The sequence below is a fragment of the Bos indicus genome, chromosome 19 (assembly GCF_029378745.1).
Source record: "Bos indicus isolate NIAB-ARS_2022 breed Sahiwal x Tharparkar chromosome 19, NIAB-ARS_B.indTharparkar_mat_pri_1.0, whole genome shotgun sequence".
Lineage (NCBI taxonomy): Eukaryota > Metazoa > Chordata > Mammalia > Artiodactyla > Bovidae > Bos > Bos indicus.
In genome coordinates, this window is record NC_091778.1 from 22,684,158 (window position 1) to 22,706,635 (window position 22,478).

Consider the following 22,478-nt stretch of genomic DNA (forward strand, 5'->3'; position numbering starts at 1 on the left):
TTTATAATAAAATTCACATATTTATGAAAAAATATGTATGTTTCTGATCTCACTTAAATGCAGAATCTAAAATATGATGCAGATGAACTTATCTGCAAAACAGAAAGAAACTCACAGAGAACAAGCTTGTGGCTGCCAAGGGTCGGGGGGAGGCTGGACTGGGGGTTTGGGATTAGCAGATGCAAACTATTATGTATAAGGAACAAGGTCCCACTGTATAGTACAGGGAGCTATATTCAAAATCCTGTGATAAACCATAATGGAAAAGAGTATGAAAAAGAATGTATTTTTATCTATAACTGAATCACTTTTCTGTACAGCAGAAATTAATACAACATTGTAAATCAACTACACTTCGATAAAATAAAGTTTTAAAAAATACACATATTTAGAGGGCTTCCTTGATGGCTCAGTGGTAAAGAATCCACCTGCCAGTGCAGGAGGCATGGGTTCAATCCCTGCTCAGGGAGGATCCCACACGCTCCAGAGCAGCTAAGCCCATTCGCCACAACTACTGAAGCCCCATGCCCTAGAACCTGTGCTCCGCAACAAAAGAAGCCACTGCAAAGAGAAGCCTGAACACTGCAACTAAAAAGTAGCCTCCACTTGCCACAATTAGAGAAAATCCAGTGCAGCAATGAAGACCCAGCATGGCCACAAAATTAAAAAAACAACAACAAAAAACTCATTTATGGTGTTGTTCCAACATGAATTTTATCTGGCAAGTACTATTGTTCCCATTCATGCAAGAATAGAATAAAAAAATATTTATGGTTCCCTGTACATTTTTAAAACATTGGTTAAGAACATCAGAGACCTGCTGCTTGCTAGCTGTGTGACTTCATAAAGTTATTTTACTTCTATGGGCCTTAGGTTCTTTGTCAATATGATGTGGTTAATAATAGTGTCCTCCCTACAGGGTCATTTGAGGATTACATGAGACAAAGCATTCGAAGCAGCTCCACAATAAGCTCTTATTAAGCAGTAGCTACTATTATTATTAACATAGTCTGGGCAAGGTGTGATAAACACAGCCACGCTGTAGCATTGTTTCAGTAAGAATCACAACTAAGAGCGTTTCCTGTTGGCTGGGTTGCAAGCACTGTCTAAGCAGGTTTTATATGTTTATTTATTTGGCTGTGCCAGGTCTTAGCTGCAGCATGCGAGATCTTGAGTTGTGGCATGTTGGATCTAGTTCCCTGACCAGGGAGAGAACCTGGGCCTCCTGCATTGGGAGCATTGAGTCGTTACTCACTGGACCACGAGGGAAGTCTTGAAGCAGGTGTTGAGTTTGTTTCTGTACGGATCTGAGGGCACTGGGTTTTACTATTATCATTTAGAACTTAACAGAGAATTGATGTCTTGGTTCTGGGTCCCTCCAAAGCAGAACTGAAGATAAAACTTTGCATGCAATTAGTTTACTTCAAGGTGATCTTAGGAAGCACAGAATGGAAGTGAGATGAGAAAGGAAAGAAAACAAATAAAGGATGTGTTAATGAACAGGTTACTGTGGTCAACTCTTGCTACGGACCCTATGACAAGCTCTAGGGAACACACCTCAGAATCCTCTCAGTGTACATCATGAGAAACGCTGGGCTGGAAGAAGCACAAGCTGGAATCAAGATTGCTGGGAGAAATATCGATCACCTCAGATATGCAGATGACACCACCTTTATGGCAGAAAGTGAAGAGGAACTAAAAAGCCTCTTGATGAAAGTGGAAGAGGAGAGTGAAAAAGTTGGCTTAAAGCTCAACATTCAGAAAACTAAGATCATGGTATCTGGTCCCATCACTTCATGGGAAATAGATGGGGAAACAGTACAAACAGTGTCAGACTTTGTTTTTTAGGGCTCCAAAATCACCGCATATGGTGATTGCAGCCATGAAATTAAAAGACACTTACTCCCTGGAAGGAAAATTATGACCAACCTAGATAGCATATGAAAAAGTAGAGACATTACTTTGCCAACAAAGGTCCATCTAGTCAAGGCTATGGTTTTTCCAGTGGTCATGCATGGATGTGAGAGTTGGACTATGAAGAAAGCTGAGCACCAAAGAATTGATGCTTTTGAACTGTGGTGCTGGAGAAGACTCTTGCGAGTCTCTTGGACTGCAAGGAGATCCAACCAGTCCATCCTAAAGGAGACCAGTCCTGGGTGTTCATTGGAAGGACTGATGTTGAAGCTGAAACTCCAATACTTTGGCCACCTCATGCGAAGAGTTGAGTCATTGGAAAAGACCCTGATGCTGGGAGGGATTGGGGGCAGGAGGAGAAGGGGACGACAGAGGATGAGATGGCTGGATGGTATCACTGACTCGATGGACGTGAGTTTGGGTGAATTCTGGGAGTTGGTGATGGACAGGGAGACCTGGCGTGCTGCAATTCATGGGTTGCAAAGAGTCGGACACGACTGAGCGACTGAACTGAGCTGAACTGAAGGAGAGGAAGCTTGAGTATTTATCCACCAACTTTACTCCATCATTGGTTAAGGGGCATTCTTGGTGTTGGCTCTCCAGCGCTTCCAACCCACTCTGTAAAGGTACAGTGCACTCTCCTGGTCTGGTTGTGAATGTCCAGGCAGACAGAAAGTCACTGGCCATATGGGAACTGTTTGCAGGTGACCTCTAGGCAGGCCAAAGGGATGTGAGAAAGGTAATAACATTAACCTCTAGAACTGGGTATTAGATGACATTGGGAAATAATGGTTAATTTACTCTTGGATGTGATAATGCTATGGTGGTTATATAGGAGACTGTCCTCATTCTTAAGAGATGTCTGCTGAAATATTTATGAGTTAAGTGTCATGATGACTGCAGCTAATTTTCAAATGATTCAGCAAAAATAAATAAAGACACACACACACAACAAATACAGGAAAATGTTAACATTTATTGAATCTAGAGTCCAGGTTGGGGTATATAGATCTTCATTGTACTATTCTTCCTTTCAGCTCTTCTGTATGTTTACCATTTTCTTTTTTCCCAATATTTATTTGTGTGTGTGCTCGTGGGCTTAGTTGCCCTGTGGCCTGTGGGATCCTAGTTCCCCAACCAGGCATTGAACCCACATCCCCTGCAGTGGAAGGCAGAGTCTTAACCACTGGACCACCAGGGAAGTCCCTCAGAGTTTCATAACTGAAATGTTGAAGGAAAGTATTTTGCAGACTCTACTGAGTGTCCACTATATGCTGAGTACTCTAAGCCTTGGGGATGCCTGTCCCATCCAAACCAAGATGGGTTTCTTTGTTACGATTTAGTAAGACTTGGCTTTCAAGTCACTCAACTGCCACTGTGGAGAACTGTTTTAATAACTACAAATCAATGATGTCTATAAAATGAATGGTACCCCCTTAACTGCACAGCATTAGATGGGTACCCTGGATGATACAAAGAAGCTCCTGATCTTCTAGGCTCTTCCATTCTAGAGGGGAAAGGTAACTATGGTCAGAAACCAGTTACGGTGCTTTTTCAGATTAAAAAATGGTATCATGGCACCCCTTCTGGAGAGTCAAAGAAGTGATATAATTTGCCCAGGGCTATGTACATTGTCCCTGGAGCATTCCTCTTTCTTTCCTAGGACTGACAAGCAAGAAGAAATCATTCAGCCCTTAGAAGTTAACTTAATAGTTAACCATTAAGCCTAAGTAGTTCAGCTGGTTGGACTATTAACAGAGTCCAGTATTCCATGTCCTCTGCAAGTAGCTCAGGCCCAGAGGGAGAAAACACAGGCAACCTCGAATGTGGAAATTCCCAGGAGTAGGAACAATTCACTCCACATCAGACTTCCGTACTCCGGGCAGAGGAGGGTGTCCAAGATCGGGCAGCCATCGGGGTCTAAGCTAAGTGAACTCCGAAAAGCACCTGGGGAGTCTCCGGCCACCTTTTCTTCATCAGGAATCTCATATTTAACAAGCTCCAGGGTGACTGACACCGCGGTTCAGGGGTCTCATTTTGAGAACCATGGCCTTTGAGACTAAGCATCGATGAGGGTGATGAAGGTGGGAGTGCCTTAGCTCAGGATAAGTGCCTAGTACAGTGCTTAGTGGAGAAGGCAATGGCGCCCCACTCCAGTACTTTTGCCTGGAAAATCCCATGGATGGAGGAGCCTGGAAGGCTGCAGTCCATGGGGTTGCTAAGAGTCATGCACGACAGAGCGACTTCACTTTCACTTTTTACTTTCATGCATTGGAGAAAGAAACGGCAACCCACTCCAGTGTTCTTGCCTGGAGAATCCCAGGGACGGGGGAGCCTGGTGGGCTGCCGTCTATGCGGTCGAGCAGAGTCGGACACGATTGAAGCAACTTAGCAGCAGCAGCAACAGTGCTTAGTGCTTGGTGGGTACTCAAGAAACAGTAGTGTGAATTCCCTGGTGGTCCTGTGGCTAAGACTCCATGCTCCCAGTGCAAGGGATGTGAGTTCAATCCCTGGTTGGGGAACTAAGATTCTACATGCCATACAGCGTGACCAAAAAGTAAAAAAAAAAAGTAGTGGGAGGGAGGTTCAAGAGGGAGGGGACATATGCATACCTATGGCTAATTCATGTTGATGCATGGCAGAAACTGTCGCAATATTGTAAGTCATTATCCTCCAACTAAAAATTAAAAAAAAATTTTTTAAAGGAAAAAAAGAAACAGTAGTTAAAGAAGGAAGGAGGGAAGGAAGAAAAGATGGGAGGAAGGAACAAGGAAGGAGGGGAGGAGAAGGGGAAAAAGGGGCAGGGTGCTCACTTGGAGATGAATTGAGTGCTCTGGCCCAGAAGAGAATGTGTACACAGGGCTGCCCTGGGGGAAACTGACCCTGCGGGGGCACAGACCTCTCAGTACTTCCTGTCATGTGGGGATGGAGAACAGGGAGGAAAACAACCAGGAGGGAAGATGAGGTGCAGCGCAGCTGGGTGCTGACCATCCCATCCCCAAAGGCCTTCGAGCTGCATCCGCATCTGCTGTCACCAAGCTTGAGGCAACAGAGGCAGCAGCTCAGCAAATGGCGGGAGGGTCACAGGTCAGCAGGGTCAGGCCAGGTTGCTGCGAATACCACTGAGGGCTTTAATGTAGCAGAAAAATGAGAAATCTAGTCGTCACAGCCTTGCAATGATAGAGTGGTTCTTTGAGCCACTCAGGGACCCAACGTGGTGCTTTTTCATCCAGAATTCGACACAGTATTTACCAAACTGCTTAAAACGGGTCATGGAACTTCAGAATTTCCAGCTTCTAAACAGTGATTAGTGATCCTCTAACTTCTCATCCTTTATTACATTCCTTCACCACCGAGAATCTTAGACCTTAAATTAAGACCTGAAAGGCTGCCTGGGTTGCCACATTTAGCAAATAAAGATCCAAGACAGCTACTGCATTTGAATTTCAGGTAAGTAACAAATAATTTTTTAGTATAAGTATGTCTTGTGCAACTGCCATCTGTTAATTTATGACAAAGCCAATGTTTGGAATATGCTTACACTAAAAAAAATCATGTGTATCTGAAATTCAGATTTAATTAGGTATTCTGTCTTTAATTGGGCAACTCGATTTCTGGCTAATCCTCCTGTTTTTTAATAGGTGAGGAAGTGAAGTTCAGAGACATAAAGCGACTTGTCCAAAGTGACACGGGGTTAGAATCCACTCAGGATTCCTCGCTGCCACAAGGTTCCTTTTCCCAGTGTCTTGCTTCAGAGTTTCTTTACACTGCTTCTTTGCTTTTTTGTTTTGTTTGGGGTGTTTTTTGGCTGTGTTGCGTGGCTTATGGGATCTTAATTTCCTGACCAGGGATGGAACCCCAGACTCAGCAGTGAAAGTGCAGAGTGGACCACTGGACCACCAGGGAATTCCCAACTTGGCTTCTTGACCCACTAGGGATGAGTTTTAGAGTGCTTGTTAAGTCCCTGAATTTTAGGCAAAAACATGTGTGTGTGTGAAAGTGCATGTGGGTATTTTTCTGGGGAGATAGTCTCTGCTTTTATTTATTTATTTACCAAAATATCAACTTTATTACTGAAAAAGAATGTATTGGGAAATGTGGCTTGTATTTATAGGCAAGTGGGTTTCCAGTAAGGAACCTCAGAGTCAGAAGAGATCTCCATCCCATGAGAGGTACTGCTGCACCTCTAAAGATAGTACTTCACCAGATACCTCCTGCCAACACTGGCAGGGCTTCTCCTGTTATGCCTATTTAGAGACTAAGAGCAGTTAAGAGTGCATGATCTCTGCAGACAAGCAGTCTCTGCTCTTTCAATTAGCTTCTCAAGAGTCATGATTTTAATAAAATATTAAACTGTGCTCTTTCATAGGACTATGTTCTGCTTTCAAAATGCACAACGTCTATGACTTTGGGCTGAAATTGCATTTCTGCTTGCCCTACGTCCCTTCAGCCCCTGCCCTCCCTTCATTCCCTGGCACAGCACTGGGTCCAAACATTCTAGGAGATGGGTAGATTACGTGTACAAGTATACAGAAAAAATATCCACTACATCTTCTTTTTTTGGCCATAGCATGCAAGATCTTAGTTTCTCAACTAACCCACACCCTCTGCAGTGGAAGCAGAGTCTTAGCCACTGGACCGCCAGGGAAGTCCTTCCACTACATCTTCTATGTGCCATGCAGTGGCACAGCCATCCCATCCTCCACAACCTACCTATATCAAAACCCCAAATTCCTCTTGTTGTTGTTATTTAGTCGCTAAGTTGTGTCTGACTCTTTGCGACCCCTTAGACTGTAGCTCCTCTATCCATGGGATTTCCCAGGCAAGAATACTGGAAGTGGGGTGCCATTTCCTTCTTCCAGGGGATCTTCCCCACCCAGGGATCAAACTCACGTCTCCTGCATTGGCAGGCAGATTCTTCACTTCTGAGCTACCAAAGAACCCCAATTCCTCTCATCTATCATGTATCCATAAAGAAAGCTAAGTGCCAAAGAACTGATGCTTTTGAACTGTGGTGTTGGAAAAGACTCTTGAGAGTCCCTTGGATAGCAAGGAGATCAAACCAGTCCATCCTAAAGAAAATCAGTCCTGAATATTCATTGGAAGAACTGATGCTGAAGCTGAAACTCCAATACTTTGGCCACCTGATGCGAAGAACTGACTCATTAGAAAAGACCCTGATGCTGGGAAAGATTGAAGGCAGGAGGAAAACAGGACGACAGAGGATGAGATGGTTGGATGGCATCACTCACTCAATGAACATGAGTTTGAGCAAGTTCTGGGAGTTGGTGATGGACAGGGAGGCCTGGTGTGCTGCAGTCCATGGGGTTGCAAAGAGTCAGACACGACTGAGCAACTGAACTAAACTGAACTGCATCTTGTATTTTCCTCCCTCCACTTCTTAGACTGGCAACCCAGAGCTGACGGTTCAGAACACCTTTCAGAGAACAGGTAGAAGGGAGCAGCGATGTGACCTTTGAGATTGACCACTAGAGGTCCCTTCTCATCCACAGTGATCCTGAAGTTAGACTTTGCCAGAGGTTGACAGAAAGAAAAGTGGAAGTGAAGTTGCTCAGTTGTGTCTAACTCTTTGCGACCCTATGGACTGTAGCCCACCAGGCTCCTTTGTCCATGGGATTTTCCAGGCAAGAATACTGGAGTGGGTTGCCATTTTCTTCTCCAGGGGATCTTCCAGACCCAAGGATCGAACTTGGGTCTCCTGCATTTCAGGCAGGTTCTTTACCATCTGAGCCACTGGGGAGAGAAGAAATTTCCTTGGACTAGTGGGGCTGATCTCTGCCTGTTACAAGCATAATTGGGGTATTCTGTATCAAGCAGTGGGAAGAAGCCATGTGATCCAGCATGAGTGATGCAGAATAAAATGGTTTCCTAATAAGTTGGATAGTGTCTTCCAGTGTCAGGCTCGAAGGCAGAGTTTTAAGCAGAAACAGGGGCCTGGAGCTTCCTCTTCAACCAAAAGGGAAAAATTCAGGGCATTCCACCCCTCACCCACACCAGGCAAACATCCAATTTCCTTCTGAGTGTAGTCTGGCTCCAGGGACATATTTACTGGAAGTTAGGGATGCTTCTGCAAGAGACCCTCATTTGTACGGGCTCATTCTATAAGGCCTTGACCTCAGTAGCTTTATAGTTGTAACTTTATATTCTTTTCCTTAAAGAAGGGCCCCAAGTATATAAACATTTGGGCTCCATAGGGCTCGGATCTAGTGCTGTCTGGCTCCCGGATACAGATTTCAGGGAGGAAGGAGGTGGGGCAGAGTTTCAAAGGGATGTTTCCCTAGAGACTAATGAGAGAGTGTTTCCTGTGGGATGAGGAAGAGGTTCATACACGTGCCAAAAACCAGATAGCCTCCTAATTTCCAAAGAATTGTAACTGTGGGGGCACCTGAAGTCAGGGAGCCCCCTCTTGCCTGCTCAGAGCTTTCCTTGACCTGTGGAAGTTCGCCAAATCTTTAGGTGAACTCACAGACCTGTAGCATCCTGTTGGCTGATTTCTGAATAAACAAATGCTCTTGCCAACCATTGTGTTAGATTTTGGAGAAAAAAACCCAACCAAGCAAAACTCCAGTTCCAGAATTTCTGTGAGTTGTGATGAGCCATGAACTTTACAAAGGATTAAATAATCAACAAGGGTTGAATGAACAATTCTGTTTGGGATGTACGGATTGGATTTGGTAATAAAAGGCAAAGCAATATCCACAACTTTAGAAGCAGATGAGTGCAAGGAGCTTTTTTTGTTTCTGAAAGAGATTGTTCTGGAAACCTGCAGCCAGCAATGTGCTGGAACTGCTAGTACCAACTACCAGAGCTGACACTGCGCTTTTCTTCTCAACTCTGCATTCAATGACTTCAACTTGGTAGCCTGAAACTGGCCCCACTGGGAGCAGTTACACCAGTGAAATTAACAACCATTACAAATCAGGGCTCTTCTCTCCAGGACTGGTGTTCTTTACCAGAACATCACTACCTGTACCCTATCCCTGAGGGCTTCCTAGGTGGCACAGTGGTTAAAGAATCTGCCTGCCAATGCCAAAGATGCAAGAGACATGGGTTTGATCCCTGAATTGGGAAGATCCTGTCTAGTAGGAAATGGAAACCCACTCCAGTATTCTTGCCTGGAAAATTCCATGGCCAGAGGAGCCTGTCAGGCTAGAGTCTAGGGGTTGCAAAAAGTTGGACACAGCAGAGTGACTGAGCATGCACCCTACCCTTAATCTCCTCTCCCCCTCCCCTGCCCCGCCTACCCACTCACACATCACAGAAGCTACCTGCAGGTATAGCCGTCTGTGTAGATGTGTAGACACACAGAGGATCACATTCCAGGCAGGTTAGACGTCAGCGATCCCCCTTGCTCTGTTGTGCTGACATCTTTAGTGCTTTTCTACTAATTACTTCCTGATCCCAGACAGTGATCTCTCTCTCTCCCTCTCTTGAATTCATAATTGTTCTCTCCCTTACATCATGAGGCCCAACTATGAAAGTTCTGAGGCAATAATACAGTCAGGACAACAGATTTTCCCAAGCGGTCCCTAAGTGAGCAGTAAACATGACATCAATGACTGCATAGCATCATTCAAGCGAAAAGCATGTTAATATGTGGCCAGTGTTCTTTTGAGATGCTCAGTTTTCACCAACGGACAGCCTGCTCTTGTAGTGCATGGAGAAACTGAAGATGAGAAGCTTTATGTCAGATGGACAGACGCAGGCAGAGAAAACTCATGCGGCTTTCTCAGGCCAGCCAGACCCAAGAATGGATGTCACTTCTTAGCCTGAAGACCTTGAGCTACAAAATATTACATGGGAGACAGAGGGAAGCGGACTGACATTTTCCTGGCTGCTTTATATTAGGTATTCCTGTAATTAAATCATCATTATTCCCAATTTCTGGACAAAAAGAACAGAGACCTGGGGGGTTTAATCTATTCAAGAATACATAGCTAGTAGGTAGTAGAACATTTTGTTGATAATTTAAAAAATTTTATATCCAAGAATGTGTGTGTACATGCATATCGTAAATCCACTCCTCAAAGCAACTCTTTTCAGACTTTTGCTGTCTCTTTTGGTAGTGTTGCTGTCTTTAACCAACAGACTTATTAGTATAGAATAATGAAGACAGTGATTTTTTTATTTAATATTTTTTATCTGTATAAAATATTTTTTATATTATTTGAATATAAAATACCTAGAACAGTGCATCATAGCATATCATACATTTTTGCCAAAAAATACCAGCATTTCTTTTTAAAAAATTATTTTCTATTATAGTTTATTACAAGACACTGAATATAGTTTCATGTGCTATAACAGTAGGATCTTACTGTTTATTTTATACACAGTAGCTTGCATCTGCCAATCCCAAACTCCTGATTTATCTCCCCACTTTCCCTTTGGTAACCATAAATTTGTTTTCTATGCCATGAGTCTGTTTCTGATTTGTAAATAAGTTCATTTGTATCATATGTTAGATTTCACATATAAGTGATGTCATGTATTTGTCTTTCTCTGACTTACTTCATTTAGTATGATCATCTCTAGATCCATCCACATTGTTGCAAATGACATGATTTAATTCTTTTTTATGGCTGAGTAATATTCCACCCAACCATATATATACCACATCTTCTTTATCCATCCATTCATGTTAATGGATGTTTAGGTTACTTCCATGTCTTGGCTGTTGTAAATAGTGCTGCTATAAAAAAAAATGCTGTTGTAAAAAGTGCATGCAACTTTTTGAATTAGAGTTTTCTCTGGATGTATGTCCAGAAGTGGAATTGCAGGATCGTATGTAACTCAATTTTTAACGTTTAGTTTTGGACTTCCCTGGTGGCTCAGAGGTTAAAGCGTCTGCCTGCAATGCGGGAGACCTGGGTTCGATCCCTGGGTCGGGAAGATACCCTGGAGAAGGAAATGGCAACCCACTCCGGTGTACTTGCCTGGAGAATCCCATGGACGGAGGAACCTGGTGGGCTACAGTCCACTGGGTCGCAGAGTCGGACACAACCGAGCGACTTCACTTTCACTTTCATGTAACTCAGTGTTTAGTTTTTTAAAGATTTTTGTTTTAATGTGGACCATTTTTAAGGTGTTTAGTGAATTTGTCACAATACTGTTTCTGTTTTATGTTTTGGTTTTTTGGCCACTAGGCATGTGGGATCTTAGCCCTGACCAGGGATCTAACAGGCACCCCCTGCATTGGAAACATAGGCTCTTAACCACTGGACCACCAAGGAAGTCCCTCAATTTTCAGTTTTTTAAGGAACCTTCATACTGCTTTCCATAGCAGCTGCACCAGTTTACATTCCCACCAACAATGCATGTATACCATCATTTCTTGGTTTATTAATTGACCTCCTGTTGTGACAGAGAAGGATTTAGTGCACTAACATTTCCTTTTCATCTCCCCAGTTGCTTCCTGCTAAAGTTTCTTTTTAGGAGTGCAAGTTTTTATTCGTTTATTTTTAAATTTATTTTTAATTGGAGGATAATTGCTTTACAATATTGTGCTGGTTTCTGCCATATAGCAACATGTATCAGCCCATAAGTACATGTATATTGCTTCCCTCTTGGCCCTCCCTCACCCCTCATCTCACTCCTCTAGGTCATCACAGAGCACCGGGCAGAGTTCCCTGTGTTATACAGCAACCCGATAAGGTTTTATCAATATTTATAACTCCTCAGCTGATCATCTTGGTAATTAAGTAATATGTGTACTCCTTCTTCATTTTTTGTTCCATAACTATGGATCATATCTTTGGACTCCATCATGAGAGTCTTGATCTCAAAGAAGATCTGCCTGACTTGAAGACCCAAACACTTTGCAATCCACACTGAGCCTCCCACACTGACTCCTTCTGGACCAGTGAAAGTGTCTCTGCCTGTTTGGGGGAATATATTTTAAAATAATTGGCACTGGGAATGTATTTTTATCTACAGGCATTCTTGAACCAGTGTATACCCGGATAGAACAGTCTGAAGATAGTGGAGTAAGTTTATCAAAGTAAAGTTGCTTAGTTCAGAAGCATTCCAAAAAATGTGCACAATCCAGAATTTTGATGGCAGGTTATAAAACTTCCGAAACTTTCCTGTTCCTTAAGGTGAATTCCTGCTTTTCCCACAAGGCAGGACTTGCATTTTACAATAGGGATACTTTGAGCCTAAGAAACTGGTGGGCATCTTGGAGTCTCCACTGCTCTCCTTGGCACAAAATGCCCCAGAAACACCCTATACACATGCCCTGAGGCAAGTTATTTCTTGGTATGCCATGAAAAGGAGAGTGGGAGCTAAGCATAGCCCTGGCATAAGCCTGGGTGTGGGTTTCACTAGAGAAGGTCATTGATACCGCGGAGCAGAGGCCGTGAAAGGAAAACAGACATGGCCTTTGTTTCCCAGGGGCCTCTGTTTGGCATTGACCCACACAACACAAACACTGTCCATGTTGGTGCTTGATACGGGTTTTTTGTTTGTGTCTTTTCCCTGCCTATTTTCAGAAGACAGATTTGCTTTTATCTGTACTTCCTTGTCCCCGGCAGCTCCCACTCCCTGTTCTTAAAGGTCTTTGCTGGCTCTGCATATCTGAGTCAGACAGACACTTGACCTACAGATCGTAAACCTGTCAGGCTTTGGACTCAGGCAGCACCCATGGCAGACGGCAGGAGTGCTCCGGGTCCAACAGTCTCCCGCTCGTTCAGTGACCTGAAGAGAACCCCAAACATTAGTCCTTGCCCTGGGCTTCCCTGGTGGTCCAGTGGATAAGAATCAGCCTGCCAAAGCAAAGGACATGGGTTTGATTCCTGGCCCGGAAAGATCCCACATGCCACACAGAGCAACTGAGCCTGTGTGCCACAACTACTGAAGCCCGTGTGCCGAGAGCCTGTGCTCTGCAACAAGAGAACCACAGCAATGAGAAGCCGGTGCACTGCAGCTAAAGAATAGTCCCCACTCTCCACAACCTGAGAAAGCTTGTGGGCAGCAAGGAAGACTCAGCACAGCCAAAAATAAATAAAGCAGTGTGTACATGTCAAAAGGAAAAGAAATGAATGAGAAGACACAATTTGAAAAAAAAGTCTAGTTCCTGTCCTAACCTGGCTCTGCTTCTGCAGTTCAACAGGTGCATCAAGCTCGCTATAAATTACCCCCATAATCTAGACACAGCCAGTCAAGACACAGCCATCCTAGGTCCTCACCTGTTACCACCGGGAACCTGGCAACGTTTGCTAAAGCTTTTTGCCCTGTACTTAAGAGACATTGTGCAATTCAGTGCTATGACCTGAACTGCAGCTCAGGTCATAGCAGGACTAAATGTGAATTGTACATGTTTAGGATCTGGACATGAACATACAAGTCACATTATCAGTTAGGAGTAACAGGAAAAAGTAGGCATGACTCCAACAAAAAGGCAAATTTATTTCTCTTCCATACATACAAAATCCAAAGATAGTCATCCCAGGATTGGTGTGGACTCTCAGAGTGTCCTTCTTTCATGTTTCATCGTTCATGAATTCTACTCTCAAGGTGACCTCATGGTTCAGTTTGGCTGCTGGAGTTTCAGTCATTACATGCATGTTCTAGCCAACACAAAAGCCTATAGAAGGGTACACTGCTTTCCCATAGGGCTGCTTCCTCAAAATTGCTCACACCAACTCTTTACTTTGCTTGTACCAACTACTGCTTATACTTCATTGACCAGAACAGTCACATGACCACATCTAACTGCAGGAAAACAGATCACTGTTGTCCTTACTCCAGGTAGCCATGTGCCCAGTTAATAAATAGGAATTTTGTTACTAAGGACAAAGAGGGAAATAGATATTGGAGGGCAAACAACAGTCTCTCATACCTGGTAGAGCAGATCAATAAAAGACTCACTACCCTAATTCAAACCTCTTTTGGTCTCCATGAAGTGAAGTGTTAGCCCCTCAGCATCCAACTCTTTTGTGACCCCATGGACCGTAGCCCATCAGGCTCCTTTGTCCATGGGATTCTCCAGTATTCTCTTGCCTGGAGAATCCCATGGACAGAGGAGCCTGATGGGCTACAGTTCATGAGGTCACAAAGAATTGGACCTGACTGAAGCCACTTAGCACTCACGTATGCACACATGACACGTGGGATCTTTAGTTCCCCAACCAGGGACTGAACCTGTGCCCCCCAGAAGTGGAAGCTCAAAGTCCCGTGGACCACCAGACCACCAGGGAAGTCCCCTGACACATTTCTTACAAAGCGATTAGGGCAGAAGGGATGGACGTCACTTCTGAGATTAGGTTACAAAAACACTCTGGCTTCTGTCTTGTTAGCCTTCTCTCAGCCACCTTGTTGTGAGATGCCCTGCGGAGGGGAGGGGGCAGGTTGTGGCAGGGAACACATGGCAGTGAATGAACTGCCATCTCCACTCCACAGCCAGGGATGACTGAGTCCTGCCAATAGCCACCCAAGTGAGCTTAGAAATGGATACTTCCCCAGTCAAGCCTTGAAACTACTATTCCAGTGAAAAACTTGACCACTACCTCATGAGCAATCCTGAGTCAGAGTCGCCCAGCTAACCTGCTCCCAAGTTCTTGCCCCACAGCAATTATGAGATCATAAATGCTTATTGTTTTAAACTGCTAAGCTTTGGAGTGATTTGTTATGTGGCAATAAATAATTCATACAGCTTGTTTGGATCTTCTTAAGAAATTCTGCTGGTTTATTCTTAACTTTTAAAACTTGTTGCTATATGCATCTTGAAGTGGCAGGTTCAGGCCTTGCAAGAATGTGAACACAGAGCTGAGATAATCCACTTGAAAACAGAGAAATATCTCTGCAGGCATTATGAGCGTCGTCGGGAAGAAATACTATAAATCCCTTCCTTTATTTTAAAAAAATGTGTGGGAGGGCCTTCCTTCAACAGACAACATGCCTCCATTTAGAAAAGCAGAATCTTGTTCCTCCTCACTAAGAAGACATTCACTCAATGGTGTGACCTGATCATATTTGCAATCTTCACTCTTCCCTTTATCCCTGATTCAGGGTCAGGGTGCATGCTGTCTGCTGATTGTTCTCTGGGAATGAAGCAGAAGATTGGCATTCAAGTGCAACCGTTTGTTCCTACCGTCACACCTTTCTTTGCTAAACATACGGCCAGGTTTCCATCAGTACCGACTCCACCGTGTATTTTCTCACAAGATAAGTATTATAGATGAAAAGTTTCTTTTCCCATAGCATGCATCTGGAGTGATAAATAGAATTAAATGTCATGGAGCATTTTCCCCTCATATATGTAGCAAATATACGTCAAAAGCTGATTTGTACATATCACACCAGCCGTTTCCTTCCTTTGTGATGGGAAATAGCTTCCAGGATGCACAGATGACAGTAATTGTTCTTTCACATCATATGCTGTTGAGTTTTTGCAACAGCCTAGACTGTATTTTGGAGAAGGCAATGGCACCCCACTCCAGTACTCTTGTCTGGAAAATCCCATGGACAGAGGAGCCTGGTAGGCTGCAATCCATGAGGTCGCTAAGAGTCGGACACGACTGAATGACTTCACTTTGACTTTTCAGTTTCATGCATTGGAGAAGGAAATGGCAACCCACTCCAGTGTTCTTGCCTGGAGAATCCCAGGGATGGGGGAGCCTGGTGGGCTGCCGTCTATGGGGTCGCACAGAGTCAGACACAACTGAAGTGACTTAGCAGCAGCAGAAGCAGCAACAGACTATATTTTCTTGGGCTCCCAAACTACTGCAGGTAATGACTGCAGCCATGAAATTAAAAGATGCTTGCTCCTTGGAAGAAAAGCTATGACAAACCTAGACAGAGTATTAAAAAGCAGAGACATCACTTTGCCAACAAAGATCTGTATAGTCAAGGCTGTGGTCTTTCCAGTAGTCGTGTAAGGATGTGAGAGTTGGACCATAAAGAAGGCTGAGCACCAAAGAATTGATACTTCTGAACTACGGTGCTGGAGAAGACTCTTGAGAATCCCTTGGACAGCAAGGAGATCAAACCAGTCCATCCTGAAGGAAATCAACCCTGAATATTCATTGGAAGCACTGTTGCTGAAGCTGTAGCTCCAATTCTTTGGCCGCCTGATGCAAAGAGCTGACTCATCGGAAAAGACTCTGATGCTGGGGAAAATTGAAAGCAAAGGAGAAGGGGGAGGCAGAGGATGAGATGGTTGGATATTAATGGCATCATAGACTGAGTGGACATGAGTTTAAGCAAACTCCAGGAGATGATGAAGGACAGAGCAGCCTGGCATGCTACAGTCTGTGGGGCTGAAAAAAGTCAGACACAACTTAGCAGTTGAACACAACAAAGACACAATAAAGGACTTTTGTTTACTTTCTCTTCAAGCATGAAATGTGTCATTAGCTTCAGGTTTGGATTCCTATCTAGTTGGCAATAGAATGATTTATAGCCTTGTTTGGCTAAAGAAAGGTAGATTTCATTGCTATAGAAACGATGTTGCCATAGTTCTGATATTTTCTGTCTGCTTTTAGAAGCAAAATTCTTCAATTTGAAAAGTTCTTCTTCTAGAAAAGTATTATTTCTTTACCAGAGAGGTCACATTTGTTTGAAAATGACAATAAAAACATAAAGGGTGGCTTTATGCTCAGATATGAACAAGTTCATAAACAATACACTGAGAATAGAGATAAGTAACTTGCTAGCCCAGAAATAACCAATTTCATACACTCATCATCCTTTTCTACGATATACACTGTTATCTTTGGCTTACTTGTGCAAATTAACCATATTTTCAGATGCTTATTCTATAATATACAGAGTCATAGCCTATATTTTCATGAGAGTCCTGTGCACTATTTGACTTTTAAATTCTATTCTGATTCATGGTATCACATTACTATATTAATGATTAAAAAAAAAAACTTCAATAATAGGTTTATTGATATATAATTCACATAAAATTTGCCCTTTTAAAGTATGCAATTCAGGGACTTCCCTGGTGGCCAGTGGCTAAGACTCCACGCTCCCAGTGCTGGGGGCCCAGGTTCAATCCCAGGTCAGGAAACTAGATCCCACATGCTGCCACTAAGAGTTTGCATGCTGCAACTAAGATTCGGCATAGCCAAATAAATAAATATTTTAAAACAGTGTGCAATTCAGTGGTTTTCAGAATGTTCACCGAGTTGTACAACCATCACTATCTAATTTTAGGGTATTTTTGTCACTCCAAAAGAAACCCTGTGTGCCTTAGCAGTCACTCACTATTTCCCCCTTCCTCCAGCCCCTGAAAACCACTCATCTACTTTCTGTCTCTGTGGATTTGCTTATTCAGGACATTTCCTATAAATGTAATCACTCAGTACGTGGTCTTTTATGTCTGACGTCTTTTACTTTGTATGATGGTTTCAAGATTCATCCATGTTGCAGCATGTATCATTACTTCCTTTCTTTTCATGGTTAAATATTATTCCTCTGTGTGGATTTACCACATATTGTTTATTCATTCATCAGTTCATGCACAATTAGGTTGTTTCCACTTTTTAGCTATTGTGATTAGAGTTTCTGTGAATATTGATGTACAAGTTTTTGTGTGGAAGTATGTTTTCATTTCTCTTGAGCATATACCGAAGAGGGGAATTGCTGGTCATGTTTAACATTGTTTAACATTTTGAGGAGCTTTCAAAGTGACTGCATCATTTCACAATCCCACCAGCCAGTATGAGGGTTGCCATTTTTCTACTTATTAGTCATCATTTATCACTGTCTATTTTTTCTCTTTTAGCCATCCTGGTAGGTAGAAAGTGGCATCTCATTGTGGGTGTTTGGTAACAGTTTTATTGGCTTATAATTCACCTGCCTATAATTCACCCATTTAAAGTGCACAATTCAGTGGGTTTTAGTACATTCACAGTTGCGTAACCATCACCATAATCAGCTTTGAAACATTTTTGTCATCCTTCAAAGAAACTCTGTACCTTTTAGCAATTTCACTGTGGTTTTCATTTGCATTTTTCTAATGAGTAATAATGTGGAACATCTTTTCATCTTATTGGCCATTCGTACATCTTCTTTGGAAAAATAGCTATCCAAGTCTTTTGCCAATTTTTCAGTGAGTTATTTTTCTCTTTATTGTTGAGTTGTTAGATTATATATCCTAAACACAAATCCCTTATCAGATAAATGATTTGCAAATATTTTGTGGGTTGTCTTTTCACTTACATTTATTTACTAATTTTTCTTTTTCCTGCTTCTTTTCTGATACCTGAGAACAGAACCAGTAGACCAGAAGCCGCCAGTACCAAAGACGTGATGCTGAGGGGACCAGAGTCTTACCCCTTTCCTTCTACTCCAAACACTACGGGAACAAGGACTGCAAGCGCTATCTCTGCCAAGGCATACATGGAGGGCGCCTTTTCACTTTCTTGGTAGTGTTCTTTAAAGCACAAATTTAAAATTTAAAAATTTTGCTGAAGTCTGATTTACTTATTTTTTTCTTGCATCATTTGTGCTTCTGGTGTCATATCTAAGACAGAAAGATTACTCCTATGCTTTCCTCTAAGAGTGTCACTGTTTTGGGTCTTATATTTAGGCCTGTTACACGTTGTGAGTTAATTTTTTGCATACTAGGGTGTGAGATCAGAGTCCAAATTCATTCATTTATATATGGATATCCAGTTGTCTGAGCACCATTTGTTGAAAAGACTATTTTTTCTCCATCAAACAGTCTTGGCACCCTTGCTGAAAATCAGTTAGCCAAAAATGAGAAGGTTTATTTCTGGACACTCAGTTCTAGTCCATTGAGCTATGTGTCTATCTGTATGCCATTACCACACTATTTTCATTAGTGTAGTTTTTGACTAGGTTTTGAAATTAGGAAGCATGATTCCTCCAGCTTTGTTCTTCTTTTTCAAGATTGTTTTGGCTATTCTAAGTCCCTTGTATTTCCATATGAATGTTAAGATCGCCTCACCAGTTTCTGCAAAAACGGATGCTGATTTTTTGATAGGAATTTCATTGGATCTGTAAGGCAATTCAGAGTAATGCCGTCTTGACAATATTAAATGTTTTGATTCTTGAGTATGATGTCTTGCCAATCATTTAGATCATTTTTAATTTCTTTCAGTATTTTGTAGTTTTGGTGTACAATTCTTGCACTTCTTTTGTTAAATCAGTTACTAATTGTTTTAATTCTTTGATGCCATGGAAATGGAAACTGTTTCCTTATTTTCATTTCCTTTTCCTTGGAATCAGTCTAAAATCTCTGTTTTTTGCTGCAGCTTTTAAGCCGTTTCTGGTTCCCAGTCTTCTTTCCTATTTCAGCCCCCAAGCAGTGCCAGTGTTTCTGTCGGAAGCAGAAGCAGTCAGAAGCAGCACTGCCTCATTTTGAATTTGGGATTGGCTGAAAGCCGTCTAGCTTAGCACTGCTTCTCCAGCCCTGTTATAATAATCCATGATGTGTTATATGAAACAGGGCAGAACAATCAAGTGCTCTAAGAACAAGCTCTGGAGTTAAACCACCCAGACTCCAATCCACCCACTTCCACCATTTACTACATAGTGACTTTGGAGGAGTTATATAATCTCTGTGTCTCAGTTTTATCTTCTGTAAAGAAAAGGGGATAATAATATTGTTTCAGAAAGCAATGAAGATTAAATTAATATATGTAAAAACTCCGAACAATACTAGGAAGAAGTAAGTTCTGTAGTATTTGCTTTTATTGTTGTTGTTATTATTTTATTTATCCATTTATTTTAAATCTGAGACTCAAACCCAAGCATTGATGAATGAGAATATAAGGTAGGAAAGCCATAACTGGCAACTTACCTGCTAAGGTCAGGCCATGCCCTGTAGAAAGAATGGCCCAGGTCAAACACTAAGTTATTGCCATCAGCCTCCTGGCAGGAGAGGATCAGGATCAGAGCAATGCTTTACTACAGTGATCTTCAAAAGGGCACGTGTGCTGTGTCCTGGGGGTGCAATAGATGCTGCCCTGGGGTACAGAAAAAAATACTACAATTTTTTTTTAACTAAACTTTACTGAGATCTAACATATGGACTAATGCTGGTAGCCAGATGCTGTTAGCTAACTTCTCTGTACACGAGTTGTATCTTAATGATAAGAGAAATCTGAGCGGAATTTGTGTACTCTAGTTTATCACTGTTAACACCATTTTCATAAAAACAGAAACAGGGACTTCCTCGGTGGTCCAGTAGTTAAGAATCTGCCTTCAATGCAGGGGATGTGGGTTTGGTCCTTGGTTTGGGAACTAAGATCCCACATGCTTCGAAATATAACTAAGACCTGACTCAGCCAAATAAATGAACATTTAAAAAATGTTTTAAAAAACCCCAAGCCCCCCAGTTTTTAAGTGATAGAGTCCTTATAATATTGTGTAAAGAGATGGGGAGCAACAGTAAAAATCAACTGTATCAAATAGGTTTGGGACTTCACTCGTGGTCCGGTGGTTGGGAATCTGCCTTCAAATACAGGGGACGTGGGCTTGATCCCTGATCCAGGCAATGAGATCCCACATGCCACGGGTCTACTGAGCCCATGCTAAGACCTGACACTGCCAAATAAAAGAAACAAAAAAACAAACAAAAACAAACAAAAAAATAGATTCACCAGTCATTTGAGGGTGAAAGTGAAAGTGTTAGTTATTCAGTCGTGACTGACTCTCTGCTACCCTGCGGACTGTAGCCCTCGAGGCCCCTCTGTCCATGGAATTCTCCAGGCAAGGATACTGGAGTGGGTAGCCATTCCCTTCTCCAGGGGAATCTTCCCAGCTCAGGGATCAAATTCGGGTCTCTTGCACTGTGGGCAGATTCTTTATTGTCTGAGCCACAAAAGACTGTGCTACCTAGCAGCTATTAAAATAATAAATACATTTATTTAACCAGTACCTTTAAAGATAAGAGTTGTAAGAGTTGGACTGTGAAGAAGGCTGAGCGCCGAAGAATTGATGCTTTTGAACTGTGATGCTGGAGAAGACTCTTGAGAGTCTCTTGGACTGCAAGGAGATCCAACCAGTCCATTCTGAAGGAGATCAGCCCTGGGATTTCTTTGGAAGGAATGATGCTAAAGCTGAAACTCCAGTACTTTGGCCACCTCATGCGAAGAGTTGACTCATTGGAAAAGACTCTGATGCTGGGAGGGATTGGGGGCAGGAGAAGGGAACAACAGAGGACAAGATGGCTGGGTGGCATCACCGACTCGATGGACATGAGTCTGAGTGAACTTCGGGAGTTGGTGATGGACAGGGAGGCCTGGCGTGCTGTGATTCATGGGGTCGCAAAGAGTCGGACACGACTGAGCGACTGAACTGAACTGAACTGAACTTAAAGATAAGATGGTGTTAACAATAAATGTTACTGCTTTTTCAAAGACACACTTTTTATTGAGAGAGCATTTTATTTAAAATGCCTGGAAATGTTTCCATTTTTATTTTATTCCTGAAATTAATACAACTGTATCATAGCCTATGAAAAATTTAATTCATATGCTTAAAAAATTGGAAACAGAATCTTCTAACCTATTAGTATTCCAGACATAAACTTATAATACCTTGCCCTTTAAAAAAAAATACTTTATTTGACTGCACCAAGTCTTAATTGTGGCATGCAAATTCTTAGTTGAGGTATATGGGATCTAGTTCCCTGACCAGGGATTGAACCTGGGGCCCCTGCATTGCGAGTGTGGAGTCTTAGCCACTGGATCATCAGGGAAGTCCCCAGACGTGACATTTTAAATGAAAAGGAACAGATCCAGGAAAATGAGGGAATGAAAAGATAGAAGCAAAAATTTTGATGAGTAATAGAAAGTAGAAAGAAAGGAAGCTCTGAGATGTCAGTGACTAAACTTGGAGGAAGAAAAAGTTCTTGGGGGTGAAATAATGGGTTTCACTTTAAATACGTTGAGCTTGAGTGCCTTTTGGAACATGAACTAAAGGATCTAAGGAGCAGTTGAGAAAAGACAGTGACTAAAAATGACTTTTTAGAGAAGTTTTACAGTCCATATGTTTTACAATTCTGACATATATTGCTGTAAAGATAATATGCATTCATGGGAACCAACAGATTTGACTTCTTAAAATATGAATACCCTTTAAGACACATACAGCTCTTTTTTTTCCTTCAGAACTTCCCACTATAGCAAAAGATGGGTGAGAGAGAGGATTAACGTGGAAACACTGCTTTGGGAAACTTTGGTTCCAAACCCACTCTACCATATAGCAGTGAGGCAACTCTGGGGATTCATTTAACTTTTCTAAGGCTTGGTCTAATCTTTATTGAGTGATGGTCAAATCATATTTGTCTGTAGAGTTATTGTGGGAGAAGGCAATGGCATCCCACTCCAGTACTCTTGCCTGGAAAATCCCATGGACGGAGGAGCCTGGTAGGCTGCAGTCCATGGGGTCGCTGAGGGTCGGACACGACTGAGCGACTTCACTTTCACTTTTCACTTTCCTGCATTGGAGAAGGAAATGGCAACCCACTCCAGTGTTCTTGTGTGGAGAATCCCAGGGATGGGGGAGCCTGGTGGGCTGCCGTCTATGGGGTTGCACAGAGTTGGACACGACTGAAGCGACAC

At 42.5% G+C, this 22,478-nt stretch overlaps 1 long non-coding RNA gene and 1 other non-coding gene across 2 annotated transcripts; one reads left to right on the forward strand and one right to left on the reverse strand.

The window, feature by feature from the left end:
- The first annotated feature begins 4,600 nt into the window (after positions 1-4,600).
- Positions 4,601-21,276, forward strand: LOC139177518 (uncharacterized). The gene is made up of 2 exons (XR_011561946.1): positions 4,601-5,364; positions 18,159-21,276. It is a non-coding gene; the product is annotated as an uncharacterized lncRNA (long non-coding RNA).
- On the reverse strand, positions 18,135-18,292 carry LOC139177837 (small nucleolar RNA SNORA57). The gene has a single exon (XR_011562303.1). It is a non-coding gene; the product is annotated as a small nucleolar RNA SNORA57 (small nucleolar RNA).
- Positions 21,277-22,478: the final 1,202 nt, after the last annotated feature.